The following is a 20,263-nucleotide window of genomic DNA, read 5'->3' on the forward strand; positions in this document are numbered from 1 at the left end:
ATATAGTATAATATTGCTTTAATAAATATTAAAAATCACCATAAAACAAACGATTTTCTACTCACAAGGATCACCAGATCATAAAGCACGTAGTACCCAAAGCAAAATAAAAGTCCAGAATTCTCTGGGTCCAGGAAAGTTTCTCCTGTTGCGTCTGTGATCGATGAATAAATCAAACTGCTCCAATATCCGTGATCAATGAATAAATCAAACTGCTCCAATATCCAACGCGTTTCGCAGTCTCTCTTGACCGCTTCCTCAGGGAAGGTGTCATGATCACACAAGTCCTTGTTAATCATGTCGGTGCTGCTTTCTCCATGTTGCAGACTTATATTTATTGTGACATAATTACCCGCAACTTGATGTTAAATTTTAACATTAGCAGCAAATACCCAATAAACATATAAACATATTCCAAGAAATTCACAGTGTATTGTGATTATGACAGTTAATCAAATAATTTTGTCTGGTTTAGACCATACCAATTAAAAATGCTAATTTATGCATATTTATTCAAACGTGTTCTCTTGAGACTGATGGGCTAAAAACTCTCATAAATAGTTAGTAACAATAAATTAAGATAAGAACTGAGTAAACTTGTTGAATTAAGAAGCTGCTAAATCCAAGTCTATGTTAAGACCTCTCGGAGTTAGAGAATTCAACCTGTAAATCCAATATGTCTCCCTCTGTCGCAGCTTGATAAGTCTATCACCACCCTTATGTTTGTGGCTTATTTGTTCTAGTACTACATATTTTAATTTATGTGGATCATGTTGGTGGATTTCCTTATAATGTTTTGGGACACTATGGTTGGTGCGCTGTTTGCGAATGTTATTTACATGTTCTAAAATCCGAGTACCAACAGTTCTCTTAGTGCGTCCTATATACAACATACAACATTCACATATTATTGCATATACTGCATATATTGTCTTGCAATTATAAAATCTTTTAGGCTGTGGTAACCCTACCTCTTCATAATTGAATCCCTTCGGGGCAACAAATTGGCAGGCTGTACACCTCTTGTGTGAGCACTTAAAGGTACCCTTAAGGCCTGACATGTATGTTGTTATGTCATCCTTCTTAAGTCTCCCAAAGGTGTTGGATGGAGCTAACATGCTCCTTAATGAAGAATTTTTCTTAAAATAAATTGTAGGTTGTGTTTCTAAACATCTTTCCAGTACAGGGTCAGATCTAACTACATGCCAGTGTTTTTTAATAATATTGCTTATTTTATTAGATAGTACACTGTATCTGGTAACAAATGGGACTTTATGATTGATTTCTGAGTTTTCATTTGTACCTTCAGCCTTTTCTTTGATTGCTAATAAACTATCCCTTTCTCTTATGGCTGCTTTCTTCTTTGCACGTGAAATCACATTTGGTTTATAACCCTTTTCATGAAACCTTTTCTCCAAGATTTGGACCTGATTCTTATACAAGGTATCAGTGGAACAATTCCTTTTTGCTCTCAATAACTGGCCGTAAGGGATATTGTTGATCCATTTTTTGCAATGTCCACTCCTGGCATGCAATAGGGAATTCCTATCCGTGGCTTTCCTATAGAGGTCAGTGACAATTTGATCACCTTCTACCTTCAATATCAAATCCAAATAGTTGGTTGATACACTGTCAGATTCACTAGTGAACTTAAGGTTATACTCATTAGAATTAATATGTGCAATGAAATCTTCCAAGACATCAATTCCTCCATCCCAAACAAAGATAAGATCATCTATAAAACGTTTATACAAGATTATGTGGGGTAAGTACTTAGTGCATCCCCAGATGAATTTGTTTTCCCATTCGGCCATGTACAAATTTGCATAAGACGGTGCAAATTTAGTACCCATGGCAGTGCCTGAAATCTGTAAATAAAATTTATCGGACCATGTGAAATAATTATGAGTAAGTATGAATTTGATGCCTTCAATAATATAATTAATTTGAGGAGTAGTCAGTCTCTTTTCCTCTTTAAGCATTTTTTCAATAGCCGCTGGGCCTCTATCATGCGGGATACACGTGTAGAGCGATGTAACATCACACGTGACCCACCTGTAACTGTCTAGCCATTGTAGCCCTTTAACTGTATTTAATAGGTCTGTAGTGTCTCGTAAGTAAGATTTTTGTTTGACTACTAATGGTTGCAAGAAGTAGTCAATATACTGTGAGAGTGGGCTTGTAAGGCTGTCAATTCCTGATATAATTGGTCTCCCAAGGGGATTTACCAATGTTTTATGAATTTTGGGAAGATGGTACATAATGGCTATACGTGGGCTGGTATTATTTAAGAATTTATACTCCTTCTTATCTATAATACCCTCTGACAAAGCTGTCCTCAAGAGCTCATCAAGCTCCTTAACAAACTTATTAGTCGGATCAGTTTTAAGTGGTAAATATGTTGAGGTATCCCCCAAAATCCTTGAGGCTTCTGCTCTGTATTCTTCTATGTCCTGTATCACAACTGCTCCTCCTTTATCTGCTGGTTTAATTATTACGTCAGTCCGAGATTGAAGGTTTTTTAGGGCTCTCTGTTCCCATTTGTTTAGATTTTGTGTAAAGTTATGAGTATTCTTCAATAATTCATCAATATCTTTCTGGATTAGTCTATGGTACACCTTTAATGTTTCCCCTTGGGATTGACTGGGGTAAAAATTACTTGGATTTTTAACATTAGGAAAATGTAATACTGAGTTATTGTTAACAATACAGGGTTCTATTTTCATAGTGTTTGTCAACATGAAATGCCGTTTAAGGGTCAAATTTCGTATGTGTTTATTAATATCAATGAATATGGAAAATTTGTTGGGCATGGTATTGGGTGCAAAACTTAAACCTTTTCCCAGTACATTAATTTCCTGTTTTGTTAATGGTTTGCTGGAGATGTTGTTAACTGAGGATGTTTCCTGTTTCTCTTTACTCCATTTCTGTTTCTGAATTCTTTTTCCTGCTCTAACTCCTCTGATCCTTCCTTCTGCCTTTTTTGTCCCCTTGGGACTGGATGGCAATAAAAATCCTCATTTTCACTATTAAATCTGTCCCGTATACGTATAGGGCTAAGTCTGGATCCACTATTCCTTATGAAGTTATCATTGGATCTTTGCTTGGCCCACATCCCTTCCCTACTGTCAGTGCAATTATAGTTGGAATTATGAGGAGAATATCTCCTGTTGTATCTATCCGGTGATCGCACCTTAACTCTTGCAGTTCTCATAGGGTCATTCAATGGACCTTGGAATTGTTCAACGGGACTATTCGTCTCCAGAGCAGGATTTTGTTGTTTGAATTGTTTCCTATCTCTTATGTTGTTGACTAAATTTTTACGTGTATTGTTTTTGGCCTCGCAAAAGTCCCTATTAAATTTCCTTTTTTTACGATATTCTATATCTTTGTTGTATTGGATCATCCTTCTTTCTATACTGGAGTTCAACTTTTGACATTCATCATTATTATTGAAAGGCTCCAAAACTTTTTGTTTCTCTATAATATGTTCCCTTATAGTGGTAAGTTTATTTTCCCGATACTTAATAATTAATTTTATCAACTCAATTGAACAATTATTAACTATAGTGTCCCACTCAGTGCTAAATTCAACATCATCAATCTCAAAACTGGATATTTTCTCTATTTTTAACCCTCTTGGAATTATACCATGTTTAATATAATTCTTTAAAGATATCATGTCATACCAGTTTCTGGACTCCAGCATAAACAGTTGTTCAAGTTCTTTAAAAACAGTTAGAGGATTTAAAATATCAATATGTTCATTCAGTTCAAAGTCCATAGAGTCCTTGCGTTCAATCCTATATGTCATGTTGCCAATCATATTCCTAGTGGTAGGCTGCAGGTATGATTGTGAAACCCAGATAAAAAATTTTTAGATAGAAAGAGGTATAATTAATTTATACCAATACCGCGCCACTCCACTATTGACAAAAAGGGGGGGGGGCTGCTTCCTTGAATATCACCGTTCACACCAGGTTAAAACGACACAGGAAATCTGAAATAGAATGCAAAAGGAAGCGCACACATAGAGTAGTATTGTCTCAATTAAGATAAGCAATTAAGCCCCTAGAGCCACAGAGTGTTTAAAAATGGTGCCTGGAGAGCTATATTGCAGAAGATCCACCAGTGCGATATTCTTCAAGATTCCCCCTTTCGGGTATATACTCACAAGATTTCTTGGATTTTTGATGCATATAGTAATGTTCGTTCTTCACCTTATAAGTTTTCTCCAGTCATCCACCAAGTAATATAATGAAGATATAAGCAAAATATAGTATAATATTGCTTTAATAAATATTAAAAATCACCATAAAACAAACGATTTTCTACTCACAAGGATCACCAGATCATAAAGCACGTAGTACCCAAAGCAAAATAAAAGTCCAGAATTCTCTGGGTCCAGGAAAGTTTCTCCTGTTGCGTCTGTGATCGATGAATAAATCAAACTGCTCCAATATCCGTGATCAATGAATAAATCAAACTGCTCCAATATCCAACGCGTTTCGCAGTCTCTCTTGACCGCTTCCTCAGGGACCCTGTACTGGAAAGATGTTTAGAAACACAACCTACAATTTATTTTAAGAAAAATTCTTCATTAAGGAGCATGTTAGCTCCATCCAACACCTTTGGGAGACTTAAGAAGGATGACATAACAACATACATGTCAGGCCTTAAGGGTACCTTTAAGTCCTCACACAAGAGGTGTACAGCCTGCCAATTTGTTGCCCCGAAGGGATTCAATTATGAAGAGGTAGGGTTACCACAGCCTAAAAGATTTTATAATTGCAAGACAATATATGCAGTATATACAATAATATGTGAATGTTGTATGTTGTATATAGGACGCACTAAGAGAACTGTTGGTACTCAGACTTTAGAACATGTAAATAACATTCGCAAACAGCGCACCAACCATAGTGTCCCAAAACATTATAAGGAAATCCACCAACATGATCCACATAAATTAAAATATGTAGTACTAGAACAAATAAGCCACAAACATAAGGGTGGTGATAGACTTATCAAGCTGCGACAGAGGGAGACATATTGGATTTACAGGTTGAATTCTCTAACTCCGAGAGGTCTTAACATAGACTTGGATTTAGCAGCTTTTTAATTCAACAAGTTTACTCAGTTCTTATCTTAATTTATTGTTACTAACTATTTATGAGAGTTTTTAGTCCATCAGTCTCAAGAGAACACGTTTGAATAAATATGCATAAATTAGCATTTTTAATTGGTATGGTCTAAACCAGACAAAATTATTTGATTAACTGTCATAATCACAATACACTGTGAATTTCTTGGAATATGTTTATATGTTTATTGGGTATTTGCTGCTAATGTTAACATTTAACATCAAGTTGCGGGTAATTATGTCACAATAAATATAAACGGGTAAGTCTGCAACAGGGAGAAAGCAGCACCGACATGATTAACAAGGACTTGTGTGATCATCACACCTTCCCTGAGGAAGCGGTCAAGAGAGACTGCGAAACGCGTTGGATATTGGAGCAGTTTGATTTATTCATTGATCACGGATATTGGAGCAGTTTGATTTATTCATCGATCACAGACGCAACAGGAGAAACTTTCCTTGGACCCAGAGAATTCTGGACTTTTATTTTGCTTTGGGTACTACGTGCTTTATGATCTGGTGATCCTTGTGAGTAGAAAATCGTTTGTTTTATGGTGATTTTTAATATTTATTAAAGCAATATTATACTATATTTTGCTTATATCTTCATTATATTACTTGGTGGATGACTGGAGAAAACTTATAAGGTGAAGAACGAACATTACTATATGCATCAAAAATCCAAGAAATCTTGTGAGTATATACCCGAAAGGGGGAATCTTGAAGAATATCGCACTGGTGGATCTTCTGCAATATAGCTCTCCAGGCACCATTTTTAAACACTCTGTGGCTCTAGGGGCTTAATTGCTTATCTTAATTGATACAATACTACTCTATGTGTGCGCTTCCTTTTGCATTCTATTTCAGATTTCCTGTGTCGTTTTAACCTGGTGTGAACGGTGATATTCAAGGAAGCAGCCCCCCCCTTTTTGTCAATAGTGCAGTGGCGCGGTATTGGTATAAATTAATTATACCTCTTTCTATCTAAAAAATTTTTATCTGGGTTTCACAAACATACCTGCAGCCTACCACTAGGAATATGATTGGCAACATGACATTTAGGATTGAATGCAAGGACTCTATGGACTTTGAACTGAATGAACATATTGACATTTTAAATCCTCTAACTGTTTTGAAAGAACTTGAACAACTGTTTATGCTGGAGTCCAGAAACTGGTATGACATGATATCTTTAAAGAATTATATTAAACATGGTATAATTCCAAGAGGGTTAAAAATAGAGAAAATACCCAGTTTTGAGATTGATGATGTTGAATTTAGCACTGAGTGGGACACTATAGTTAATAATTGTTCAATTGAGTTGATAAAATTAATTATTAAGTATCGGGAAAATAAACTTACCACTATAAGGGAACATATTATAGAGAAACAAAAAGTTTTGGAGCCTTTCAATAATAATGATGAATGTCAAAAGTTGAACTCCAGTATAGAAAGAAGGATGATCCAATACAACAAAGATATAGAATATCGTAAAAAAAGGAAATTTAATAGGGACTTTTGCGAGGCCAAAAACAATACACGTAAAAATTTAGTCAACAACATAAGAGATAGGAAACAATTCAAACAACAAAATCCTGCTCTGGAGACGAATAGTCCCGTTGAACAATTCTAAGGTCCATTGAATGACCCTATGAGAACTGCAAGAGTTAAGGTGCGATCACCGGATAGATACAACAGGAGATATTCTCCTCATAATTCCAACTATAATTGCACTGACAGTAGGGAAGGGATGTGGGCCAAGCAAAGATCCAATGATAACTTCATAAGGAATAGTGGATCCAGACTTAGCCCTATACGTATACGGGACAGATTTAATAGTGAAAATTAGGATTTTTATTGCCATCCAGTCCCAAGGGGACAAAAAAGGCAGAAGGAAGGATCAGAGGAGTTAGAGCAGGAAAAAGAATTCAGAAACAGAAATGGAGTAAAGAGAAACAGGAAACATCCTCAGTTATCAACATCTCCAGCAAACCATTAACAAAACAGGAAATTAATGTACTGGGAAAAGGTTTAAGTTTTGCACCCAATACCATGCCCAACAAATTTTCCATATTCATTGATATTAATAAACACATACGAAATTTGACCCTTAAACGGCATTTCATGTTGACAAACACTATGAAAATAGAACCCTGTATTGTTAACAATAACTCAGTATTACATTTTCCTAATGTTAAAAATCCAAGTAATTTTTACCCCAGTCAATCCCAAGGGGAAACATTAAAGGTGTACCATAGACTAATCCAGAAAGATATTGATGAATTATTGAAGAATACTCATAACTTTACACAAAATCTAAACAAATGGGAACAGAGAGCCCTAAAAAACCTTCAATCTCGGACTGACGTAATAATTAAACCAGCAGATAAAGGAGGAGCAGTTGTGGTACAGGACATAGAAGAATACAGAGCAGAAGCCTCAAGGATTTTGGGGGATACCTCAACATATTTACCACTTAAAACTGATCCGACTAATAAGTTTGTTAAGGAGCTTGATGAGCTCTTGAAGACAGCTTTGTCAGAGGGTATTATAGATAAGAAGGAGTATAAATTCTTAAATAATACCAGCCCACGTATAGCCATTATGTACCACCTTCCCAAAATTCATAAAACATTGGTAAATCCCCTTGGGAGACCAATTATATCAGGAATTGACAGCCTTACAAGCCCACTCTCACAGTATATTGACTACTTCTTGCAACCATTAGTAGTCAAACAAAAATCTTACTTACGAGACACTACAGACCTATTAAATACAGTTAAAGGGCTACAATGGCTAGACAGTTACAGGTGGGTCACGTGTGATGTTACATCGCTCTACACGTGTATCCCGCATGATAGAGGCCCAGCGGCTATTGAAAAAATGCTTAAAGAGGAAAAGAGACTGACTACTCCCCAAATTAATTATATTATTGAAGGCATCAAATTCCTACTTACTCATAATTATTTCACATGGTCCGATAAATTTTATTTACAGATTTCAGGCACTGCCATGGGTACTAAATTTGCACCGTCTTATGCAAATTTGTACATGGCCGAATGGGAAAACAAATTCATCTGGGGATGCACTAAGTACTTACCCCACATAATCTTGTATAAACGTTTTATAGATGATCTTATCTTTGTTTGGGATGGAGGAATTGATGTCTTGGAAGATTTCATTGCACATATTAATTCTAATGAGTATAACCTTAAATTCACTAGTGAATCTGACAGTGTATCAACCAACTATTTGGATTTTATATTGAAGGTAGAAGGTGATCAAATTGTCACTGACCTCTATAGGAAAGCCACGGATAGGAATTCCCTATTGCATGCCAGGAGTGGACATTGCAAAAAATGGATCAACAATATCCCTTACGGCCAGTTATTGAGAGCAAAAAGGAATTGTTCCACTGATACCTTGTATAAGAATGAGGTCCAAATCTTGGAGAAAAGGTTTCATGAAAAGGGTTATAAACCAAATGTGATTTCACGTGCAAAGAAGAAAGCAGCCATAAGAGAAAGGGATAGTTTATTAGCAATCAAAGAAAAGGCTGAAGGTACAAATGAAAACTCAGAAATCAATCATAAAGTCCCATTTGTTACCAGATACAGTGTACTATCTAATAAAATAAGCAATATTATTAAAAAACACTGGCATGTAGTTAGATCTGACCCTGTACTGGAAAGATGTTTAGAAACACAACCTACAATTTATTTTAAGAAAAATTCTTCATTAAGGAGCATGTTAGCTCCATCCAACACCTTTGGGAGACTTAAGAAGGATGACATAACAACATACATGTCAGGCCTTAAGGGTACCTTTTAGTGCTCACACAAGAGGTGTACAGCCTGCCAATTTGTTGCCCCGAAGGGATTCAATTATGAAGAGGTAGGGTTACCACAGCCTAAAAGATTTTATAATTGCAAGACAATATATGCAGTATATGCAATAATATGTGAATGTTGTATGTTGTATATAGGACGCACTAAGAGAACTGTTGGTACTCGGATTTTAGAACATGTAAATAACATTCGCAAACAGCGCACCAACCATAGTGTCCCAAAACATTATAAGGAAATCCACCAACATGATCCACATAAATTAAAATATGTAGTACTAGAACAAATAAGCCACAAACATAAGGGTGGTGATAGACTTATCAAGCTGCGACAGAGGGAGACATATTGGATTTACAGGTTGAATACTCTAACTCCGAGAGGTCTTAACATAGACTTGGATTTAGCAGCTTTTTAATTCAACAAGTTTACTCAGTTCTTATCTTAATTTATTGTTACTAACTATTTATGAGAGTTTTTAGCCCATCAGTCTCAAGAGAACACGTTTGAATAAATATGCATAAATTAGCATTTTTAATTGGTATGGTCTAAACCAGACAAAATTATTTGATTAACTGTCATAATCACAATACACTGTGAATTTCTTGGAATATGTTTATATGTTTATTGGATATTTGCTGCTAATGTTAAAATTTAACATCAAGTTGCGGGTTATTATGTCACAATAAATATAAACGGGTAAGTCTGCAACATGGAGAAAGCAGCACCGACATGATTAACAAGGACTTGTGTGATCATGACACCTTCCCTGAGGAAGCGGTCAAGAGAGACTGCGAAACGCGTTGGATATTGGAGCAGTTTGATTTATTCATCGATCACAGACGCAACAGGAGAAACTTTCCTGGACCCAGAGAATTCTGGACTTTTATTTTGCTTTGGGTACTACGTGCTTTATGATCTGGTGATCCTTGTGAGTAGAAAAACGTTTGTTTTATGGTGATTTTTAATATTTATTAAAGCAATATTATACTATATTTTGCTTATATCTTCATTATATTACTTGGTGGATGACTGGAGAAAACTTATAAGGTGAAGAACGAACATTACTATATGCATCAAAAATCCAAGAAATCTTGTGAGTATATACCCGAAAGGGGGAATCTTGAAGAATATCGCACTGGTGGATCTTCTGCAATATAGCTCTCCAGGCACCATTTTTAAACACTCTGTGGCTCTAGGGGCTTAATTGCTTATCTTAATTGAGACAATACTACTCTATGTGTGCGCTTCCTTTTGCATTCTATTTCAGATTTCCAGTGGAGGAATAATATCCATTCTGTATAAAGAAATTTTAAATTCCTCGATTTCTTCGCTTTCAACTTACTCTAAACAATGGTAAAAAGAATTGGGCATTACAATAGATGAATCTACATGGCAACAAACTTGGACCAATACGACTAAGATTTCAACAAATATTTTGGCTCAGGAAACATTATATAAAGTAATATCTGGATGGTATATGGTTCCCACAAAATTACATAAATTTTATCCTAATTTTAGCCCGCTTTGCTTTCAAAATTGTGGCATGGATCGTTCTATGTTCATATTTGGTGGCAATGCAGACAGGCGTTCAGGTTATTTTTTTTTTTTTTATGATTGGAATATTGTAACAAGGGACAAAGATAGATAGTATTGAAACCTACAAGATGGAACTTTGCGTAGTCATAAGCACTGAATTAGGAGCAATACTGTACTTTTATAATAAACACGGAAACGGTTATTTAAGATTATTAGTTTAATTTTTATTGATATGCAATTTCCAAAGTCAGAATGTTTTGATTTATGCTGTATAGCTGAGAGAAATGATGGAAACTAAAGTTTTTTCTCGACCCTTTGGGTACTTGATTATGACAACATTGTCCTCCTCTGCGTAGGAGAATATCCATTTCCTGAAAGTAGAAAATATTTAAAAACCAGCTATGATGAAAGTTAATGCTGTATTGTTATCTAATAATAAGTTTTAAAAGAAAAGAGTCAGCGGAGTATACAATACCTTATAGGCTTCCAGAGGCAGCTGCAGCCAACTGATTGTGTATTATACACAAAAACGAGGGCAGCACGCCTTAAATCTGCAGATTTTTAAATCTTCCTGGGTTGTCAAATGACACTTCTGTACCTGCACGCATTACGATGACGCAATTACGCAACGTCTCCCATCATGCTTATGCGTCTGCTCGCTCCAGCCCGATAGCCCTTTTACTTGCCGTCTGCTGCCAGCCTGAGGGTTATTCCCCTCCAGGGTAGCTACTACATAAGTGACTCCCTGATCGGCCATCAGAGGCTCTGTGCCCCGGAATCTTCAGGGTGCTGAGCTGCACCCAAAAAAGGAAACCATCTTGTCTTCCTACCAAGAGGTAGGACAGAAAAAAAACATAATCTAGGGGGGTATAGGGGAGTAACTTATAGGCTCTTTATCATTTATTGGGGCAAATTCACTAAGATCTGAAGTTGCGCCAGGCGCACTTCGCCGCACTTCGCCGCACTTCGCCAGGCGTAGTTTCGCCAGGGCTCCGCAAATTCACTAAAATCCGAAGTTGCGCACAGGGGTAGCGTAAGGTTGCGAAGTTGCGCTAGCGTTGATTCGCTATATAAAGCGAAGTTACGCTAGCGAAGGCTAATTTGCATATGACGCGAAATTCAAATTTCAATGGAGGAACACGTATCTGCACTACAAATGCCTAGAAAACCTTCAAATCAGCAAATAAAATTTTTATTTTGCCCTACACATGTGCCCACTGTCTAGATAAGTTGCCATGAGTCAGGAAATGTAGGGGGGAGGAAGGGGAGCCCCAAAAAATTTTCGATCTTTTTCAGCCTATCAGCCATCATGTAGAAAACACGCCAGCGTTTTTTTGGGACTTAGAAAAAAATTGACTTTTTTTTAAACAATCCCTATCTACTCTATTGCGCTTCGCCAGGTCTGAGGTGGCGAAGGAAGTCTAGCGTAAAAGGTAGCGTTCAGTACACTGCGCAAGTTAGTGAATTTGCGTAGTTTCGTCGCTAGCGAAGATTCGCCTGGCGTAAGGTTGCGAAGTAACACTAGCGAAACTACGCCAGCGTTCGTTAGTGAATTTGCGCAGTAGCGAAAATGCCAAACGCTAGCGAATTAACGCTAGCGTTCGGCGCTTCGCGGCTTAGTGAATTTGCCCCATTGTCTCTTGTCTGTCCTATCAGAAGTAAAGGATATTTTACCCATGTGTGCTGCTGTTTAGGACATCAAGGAATATATCTTTTAAACCATAATGATTTTCTCTACGCTACATAAAAATGCAGAGGAACCCTCCTCTACAGTATCTTACGAGCAATGGTTTTAAAATTGTTTATTATGCAGTGATGTTATTATATGTGATGGCTTTTAGGTCTCATTTTATTGGGTGCTGTAAGTCCATCCCACTCCGCTCCAACCTGAAGTAGGCTGAGTGCTTCCTCACCAATCTCTCATAATGCACCACAGATTGGCTCTTTACTTTAGCCCATTCTGCATAATTAATGTAAGAAACTCTCTGCATAGAGAAAATCTAATGAAAATGAAACCTACTGTATGTTGAGGACATAGTAGGTGGAGGGAAATAGGGATGTAGCGAACGGCAGAAAAAATGTTCGTGAACATATTCGCGAAATTGCGTCAAAAATGCGAACGGTTCGCGAACGTCGCGAACCCCATAGACTTCAATGGGAAGGCGAATTTTAAAAGCTAGAAAACACATTTCTGGCCAGAAAAATGATTTTAAAGTTGTTTAAAGGGTGCAACTACCTGGACAGTGGCATGCCAGAAGGGGATCAAGGGCAAAAATGTATCTGAAAAATACATTGTTGACACAGCGCTGCGTTTTGTGCTGTAAAGGGCAGAAATCACACTACGTCACTCAGGTGATGTTTCTGGACACGGAATGTGAAAAAGCTCACACAGCTAGGTGGCACTTGGTTAAAGACTGGGCAAACAATGCCTGCAAGGGCAACGTATACAGTAGTGGGTACGGAATATATTATTGCTGCTGTAAAAACATCACTCAGGTGATGTTTACGGACACGGAATTATTATTGTTATAATGTGAAAAAGCTCACACAGCTAGGTGGCACTTGCATACCTCCCAACTGTCCCTCTTTTGACCACTCAACCCCCTGTCCCTCTTTTGTACTGGAAAGTCCCTCTTTTCTCTGAACTGAACAGCCAGAAAAAAAACAGTTTCTAACTTAATCAGCTTTTGGCAGAGAGCTCAGAACAGCTAACAGGTGCACATAAGATACTTTGTAACAATTTTGACTCTGGTTGGTGCTGGTAGTGGTGAACTACTAGGAGGAGCAGCACACCAGTCCCACTCCCCAACACAGCTAGACTAATAGCACTGGGCTCTTACAGTAGCAAAGTAAAAAAAACAAAAAAGAAAATAAAAGCAGTCCTTACAAGGACTATTGGGTTACAGGCAGCAGTCAGCAGATGAGAGATCAGCAGCAGGACAGCTGCCCACAGCAGCTACATACAGAGCACTGCAGTAGAAGGTAGATTACTAGCCAGCAAAGCTACCTAACCTAAAATGTCCCTCAAATCCCTGCAGAGTTCTGTCCCTCCAATACAGAGCAGTATCAAGTAGATTACTAGCCAGCAAACTTACTATCAACTCTCCCTCAAATCACTAAACAGCTCTCTCCCTACACTAGCTCTTCCAAGCACACACAGGCAGAATGAAAAAACGCTGCAGGGCTTCAGTTTATGTATGGAAGGGGAGTGGTCCAGGGGGTGTGGGGGTGGTCCAGGAGGGAGAGCTTCCTGATTGGCTGCCATGTATCTGCTGCTCTGGGGTGAGAGGGCAAAAATAAGCGCCAGCTAAGGCGAACCCAAATTGGCGAACGTCGCGCGACGTTCGTGAACATTCGGCGGACGCGAACGGTCGATGTTCGCGCGAATTAGTTCGCGGGCGAACAGTCCGCGACATCCCTAATCCTAAAGCATTTTCTTCCTTCCTTGTGGCTCCTTTGAATTGATTTGATTTGTTGAGCATATGTAGACTGCATATGAATATTTTTACTTATTAAAGGTCAGGATTTCTGGTTGCTACAATTACTAGCTTGAGAATCATAGTAGTTCTTCAAGAATATATAAGTGAAAGTGAAAGGTTCAAGGCTTTTGGAGAGGGCACTGGAGTTGAAGCAACTGTTTTGAAATAAAAGCACAATTGCAGAACCTCCAGAGATTCTTCACATCTTAGAGAATGCTTTATCAACTACCCTTGATGCATGATGCAGTTTGTCTGTATTGGTATTACATGCTCAGTCATCTATATGTAGTATCAATAATGCAATATGGATATGATCAACATCTAAGATTTCCACCAATCTCACCCTTCATAGCAATGTCATAAAATTGCATTCTATAATGAAGAAAATTATGTATCAACCATCAACCTCACAATTTAGTCACAAAGGAGGTTTCAACCACTAAAGATGCAGGGCTTCTCTCACCAACCCATGTAGAGGTTAGAACAGAAGGGGAAAAAATGCTGCCCCTGTTGCAGTCCTCCAGCTGGTAGAGGTAGAAACACAGTGCCACACAGGGCCAGAACTAGGGGTAGGCAGGAGAGGCATGTGCCTAGGGCGCAAAGCTTGAGGGCATCAGGTCCGAACCTTCCATGTTGCCTACCCCTATTCCGGCAGTGTTACCTGATTAATGGGGCCAAGCAAGCACTGCTGTTGGACACCTATCCATGCATGCTCGAGGTGAGGCCAGCCTAGTGCTCAGTTACATTTTTTCTAAAATAACTATTTGAGCTTGAGTTTTTTTTGTTTTGTCATCTGATTTTAAAGAAACCAGGTTTTTAAAACGTATTTCATTTTTATGTTAAATAATAAAACAGTACCTTGTAGTTGATTCTAACTAAAGTGCATGAATCCATATTCATGGCAAAACAATGCTCATTCAATGTTTAAATATTTTTTCAGTACACGTAGGGGCCCATTTACTTAGCTCGAGTGAAGGAATAGAGGGAAAAAAACCTAGAATTTCGAATGTTTTCTTTGGCTACTTCGACCATCGAATAAGCTACTTCGACCTTCGACTACGACTTCGAATCAAACGATTCAAACTAAAAATCGTTCAACTATTCGACCATTCCATAGTCGAAGTACTACTTCGACCCCATAGGCTTCCTAACAATTTTCTGATAGAAGGAAAATCCTTCGATCGATGGATTAAAATCCTTCGAATCGTTCGATTCAAAGGATTTAATCGTTCAATCTAACGATTTTTCCTTCGATCGTACGATCGTAGGAAATGTGCTAAATCCTTTGACTTCGATATTCGAAGGATTTCAATTCGGCAGTCGAATATCGAGGGTTAATTATCCCTCGATATTCGACCATAAGTAAATTTGCCCCTTAAGGTATGCTGATTAAAACAAACTCCAAGTCTCAAGTATTCTGTATAATAGATCCTTACCTGGACTGCAGAACATATTGGTGCTTAGAAAGAATAAAAAATGATCACAGGGGGGTTCCGGTCAAGAGAAAATGGCGGCGTGAGGTGTGCGCTCCATGAGGCTAACCCGGAGTAGGGATGTCGCGGACTGTTCGCCGGCGAACTTGTTCGCGCTCGCCGAATGATCGCGAACGTCTCGCGACGTTCGCCATTTTGGGTTCGCCTTAGCTGGCGCTTTTTTTTGACCTCTCACCCCAGACCAGCAGATACATGGCAGCCAATCAGGAAGCTTTCCCTCCTGGACCACCCCCACACCCCCTGGACCACTCCCCTTCCATATATAAACTGAAGCCCTGCAGCGTTTTTTCATTCTGCCTGTGTGTGCTTGGAAGAGCTAGTGTAGGGAGAGAGCTGTTAGTGATTTGAGGGACAGTTGATAGTAAGTTTGCTGGCTAGTAATCTACTTGATACTGCTCTGTATTGGAGGGACAGAACTCTGCAGGGATTTGAGGGACATTTTAGGTTAGGTAGCTTTGCTGGCTAGTAATCTACCTTCTACTGCAGTGCTCTGTATGTAGCTGCTGTGGGCACTGATCTCTTCTGATCTCATCTGCTGACTGCTGTAATAACCCAATAGTCCTTGTAAGGACTGCTTTTATTTTATTTTTTGTTTTTTTACTTTGCTACTATAAGAGCCCAGTGCTATTAGTCTAGCTGTGTTGGGGAGTGGGACTGGTGTGCTACTGTGCTGCTCCTAGTAGTTCAGCAGCACCAACCCGAGTAATTTTTTTTTTTTAATATACATATATTTTTTTTTTATTTTACTTATCTTACTGTTCTTTAACGTGTCCAGTGCTGTTTGCTGTTCTTCATAGTAGTGCACCAATAGTAGTGCACTTGCAGGCATTATTTGCCCAGTGTGTTCTTCAAACAACTGCCATCTAGCTGTGTGAGCTTTTTCACATTCTGTCTAAATATCAATAATAATACCGTCTCCAGAAACACCACCCGAGTGACGTTTTTCAAGCAGCAATAATATATTCTGTATCCACTGCTGTAGTAGTGTATACGTTGACCTTGTAGGCATTGTTTGCCCAGTGTGTTCTTCAAACAACTGCCATCTAGCTGTGTGAGCTTTTTCACATTCTGTCTAAATATCAATAATAATACCGTCTCCAGAACCACCACCCGAGTGACGTTTTTCAAGCAGCAATAATATATTCCGTATCCACTGCTGTAGTAGTGTATACGTTGACCTTGTAGGCATTGTTTGCCCAGTGTGTTCTTCAAACAACTGCCATCTAGCTGTGTGAGCTTTTTCACATTCTGTCTAAATATCAATAATAATACCGTCTCCAGAAACACCACCCGAGTGACGTTTTTCAAGCAGCAATAATATATTCCGTATCCACTGCTGTAGTAGTGTATACGTTGACCTTGTAGGCATTGTTTGCCCAGTGTGTTCTTCAAACAACTGCCATCTAGCTGTGTGAGCTTTTTCACATTCTGTCTAAATATCAATAATAATACCGTCTCCAGAACCACCACCCGAGTGACGTTTTTCAAGCAGCAATAATATATTCCGTATCCACTGCTGTAGTAGTGTATACGTTGACCTTGTAGGCATTGTTTGCCCAGTGTGTTCTTCAAACAACTGCCATCTAGCGGTGTGAGCTTTTTCACATTCTGTCTAAATATCAATAATAATACCGTCTCCAGAAACACCACCCGAGTGACGTTTTTCAAGCAGCAATAATATATTCCGTATCCACTGCTGTAGTAGTGTATACGTTGACCTTGTAGGCATTGTTTGCCCAGTGTGTTCTTCAAACAACTGCCATCTAGCTGTGTGAGCTTTTTCACATTCTGTCTAAATATCAATAATAATACCGTCTCCAGAAACACCACCCGAGTGACGTTTTTCAAGCAGCAATAATATATTCCGTATCCACTGCTGTAGTAGTGTATACGTTGACCTTGTAGGCATTGTTTGCCCAGTGTGTTCTTCAAACAACTGCCATCTAGCTGTGTGAGCTTTTTCACATTCTGTCTAAATATCAATAATAATACCGTCTCCAGAACCACCACCTGAGTGACGTTTTTCAAGCAGCAATAATATATTCCGTATCCACTGCTGTAGTAGTGTATACGTTGATCTTGTAGGCATTGTTTGCCCAGTGTGTTCTTCAAACAACTGCCATCTAGCTGTGTGAGCTTTTTCACATTCTGTCTAAATATCAATAATAATACCGTCTCCAGAAACACCACCCGAGTGACGTTTTTCAAGCAGCAATAATATATTCCGTATCCACTGCTGTAGTAGTGTATACGTTGACCTTGTAGGCATTGTTTGCCCAGTGTGTTCTTCAAACAACTGCCATCTAGCTGTGTGAGCTTTTTCACATTCTGTCTAAATATCAATAATAATACCGTCTCCAGAACCACCACCTGAGTGACGTTTTTCAAGCAGCAATAATATATTCCGTATCCACTGCTGTAGTAGTGTATACGTTGACCTTGCAGGCATTGTTTCAATTTGTTTGCCCAGTGTGTTCTTCATTTTCAAACAACTGCCATCTAGCTGTGTGAGCTTTTTCACAATCTGTCTAAATATCAATAATAATACCGTCTCCAGAAACACCACCTGAGTTGTTGTTGTTGTTTTAAAAATAATGCCAGGCAAAGGCAGGCCGCCACGCAGAGGCACTAGGGGCCGTGCTGCTATGCTATCCTGTGGCCCTAGGAAATTGCCCAGTTTTAAAAAGGCAATGACCCTGAACTCCCAAAATGCTGAAGAGTTAGTTGACTGGCTTACACAGCACACCCCATCCTCTACCGTTTCTAACTTTACCACAACATCCTGATCCTCCACTGCTATGGGCACCCCACGTAACACTTCCTCCACCACCGGCGCCCCTTCTTCACTGGAGTCAGAGGAGTTATTTTCACATGAGTTTCTTGAACTGAGTGATGCGCAACCATTATTGGCAGAAGAAGATGAAGGAGATGAGGACGTTACACCAGATTTAATTCTGGCAGAGAACACAACAGAGATGGACATAATGAGTGATGAGGAGGTCCCCGCTGCTGCTTCCTTCTGTGAGCTGTTAGAAGAAATTGATGCATCTGAGGAGAATGATGATGAGGAGATTGATGTTTTGTGGGTGCCCAGTAGAAGAGAGCAAGAGGAGGATAGTTCAGATGGAGAGACGGAGAGTCAGAGAGGCAGGAGGAGAATAAGACTTAGAAGAAGCAGGGAGGACAGCTCGCAGGGAACAGTAGGGCAACAACATGTATCGGCACCTGTGGTCAGCCGGCCAACGCACCCGCCATTGCCGCCAACGCCACCAACTTCTACTGTTACCGCCAGATTGCCAGCTTCAAAAAGGTCAGCAGTGTGGGATTTTTTTAATGTGTGTGCCTCTGACAAAAGCGTTGTAATTTGCAATGAGTGCAGTCAGAAACTGAGTCTTGGGAAGCCCAACAGCCACATAGGTACAACTTCTATGCGAAGGCACATGAACGGCAAGCACAAAGCACTTTGGGAGCAACACCTCAAAGGCAACAGACAAACTAAAAGCCACCCTCCTTCTGGTCCAGCATCTTACTGCTCTACCTCTGCTGTCCTTGACCCGTCTGAACCACCCTCCACTCCGCCTTCCACCTTGACCACCAGTTCCCATTCCCAGTCATCTGCCCCCAGCCAAGTTTCTGTGAGGGCCATGTTTGAGCGTAAGAAGCCAATGTCTGCGAGTCACCCCCTTGCCCGGCGTCTGACAGCTGGCTTGTCTGCACTCTTAGCCCGCCAGCTTTTACCATACCAGCTGGTGGACTCTGAGGCCTTCCGCAAATTTGTAGCAATTGGGACACCGCAGTGGAAGGTACCCAGCCGCAATTTTTTTTTCCAAGAAGGGAATACCACACCTGTACCACCATGTGCAGAGCCAAGTCACCGCATCTCTGTCACTTAGTGTTGGGCCAAAGGTCCATATGACTACTGACGCATGGTCCTCCAAGCATGGTCAGGGCAGGTATGTCACCTACACTGCCCACTGGGTGAACTTGGTAATGGCTGGGAAGCAGGGAATATGTGGCTCAACAACAACAGTGGAGTTGGTGTCACCGCCACGGATTGCACGCGGTTCTGCCAGCACCTCTACTCCTCCTTCGCTCTCTACCTCGTCTTCTTCCTCTTCTTCCTCCTCTGCTGCTGGGTCCTCCTCCTCCACACCTGTGCACCCCCAGCTCCCCCTAGGCTATTCGACGTGCCAGGTACGCCGTTGTCATGCTGTCTTGGGGATGACGTGTCTGGAAAGCAGAAACCATACCGGATCTGTACTCCTGTCATCTCTGCAGTCACAGGCCGATCGGTGGCTGACCCCACACCAACTGAAGATCGGAAAAGTGGTGTGTGACAACGGAAGCAATCTGTTGGCAGCACTGAGACTGGGCAATTTAACACATGTGCCCTGCATGGCACATGTTCTGAATTTAATAGTCCAACGTTTTGTCTCGAAGTACCCAGGATTCCAGGACGTTCTCAGGCAGTCCAGGAAGGTGTCGGCCCATTTCAGACGTTCCTACACAGCCATGGCACGCCTTGCTGACATTCAGCAGCGGTACAACATGCCAGTCAGGCGTTTAATTTGCGACAGCCAGACTCGCTGGAATTCAACGCTCCTCATGTTGGAACGTCTGCTGCAACAACAAAGAGCCGTCAATGAATACCTGTTTGAACTGGGTGGTAGGACTGGATCTGCAGAGCTGGGGATTTTTTTCCCACGTTACTGGGTGCTTATGCGCGATGCCTGCAGGCAAATGCGCCCTTTTGAAGAGGTTACAAAC

Source organism: Xenopus laevis, chromosome 2L, assembly GCF_017654675.1.
Source record: "Xenopus laevis strain J_2021 chromosome 2L, Xenopus_laevis_v10.1, whole genome shotgun sequence".
NCBI lineage: Eukaryota > Metazoa > Chordata > Amphibia > Anura > Pipidae > Xenopus > Xenopus laevis.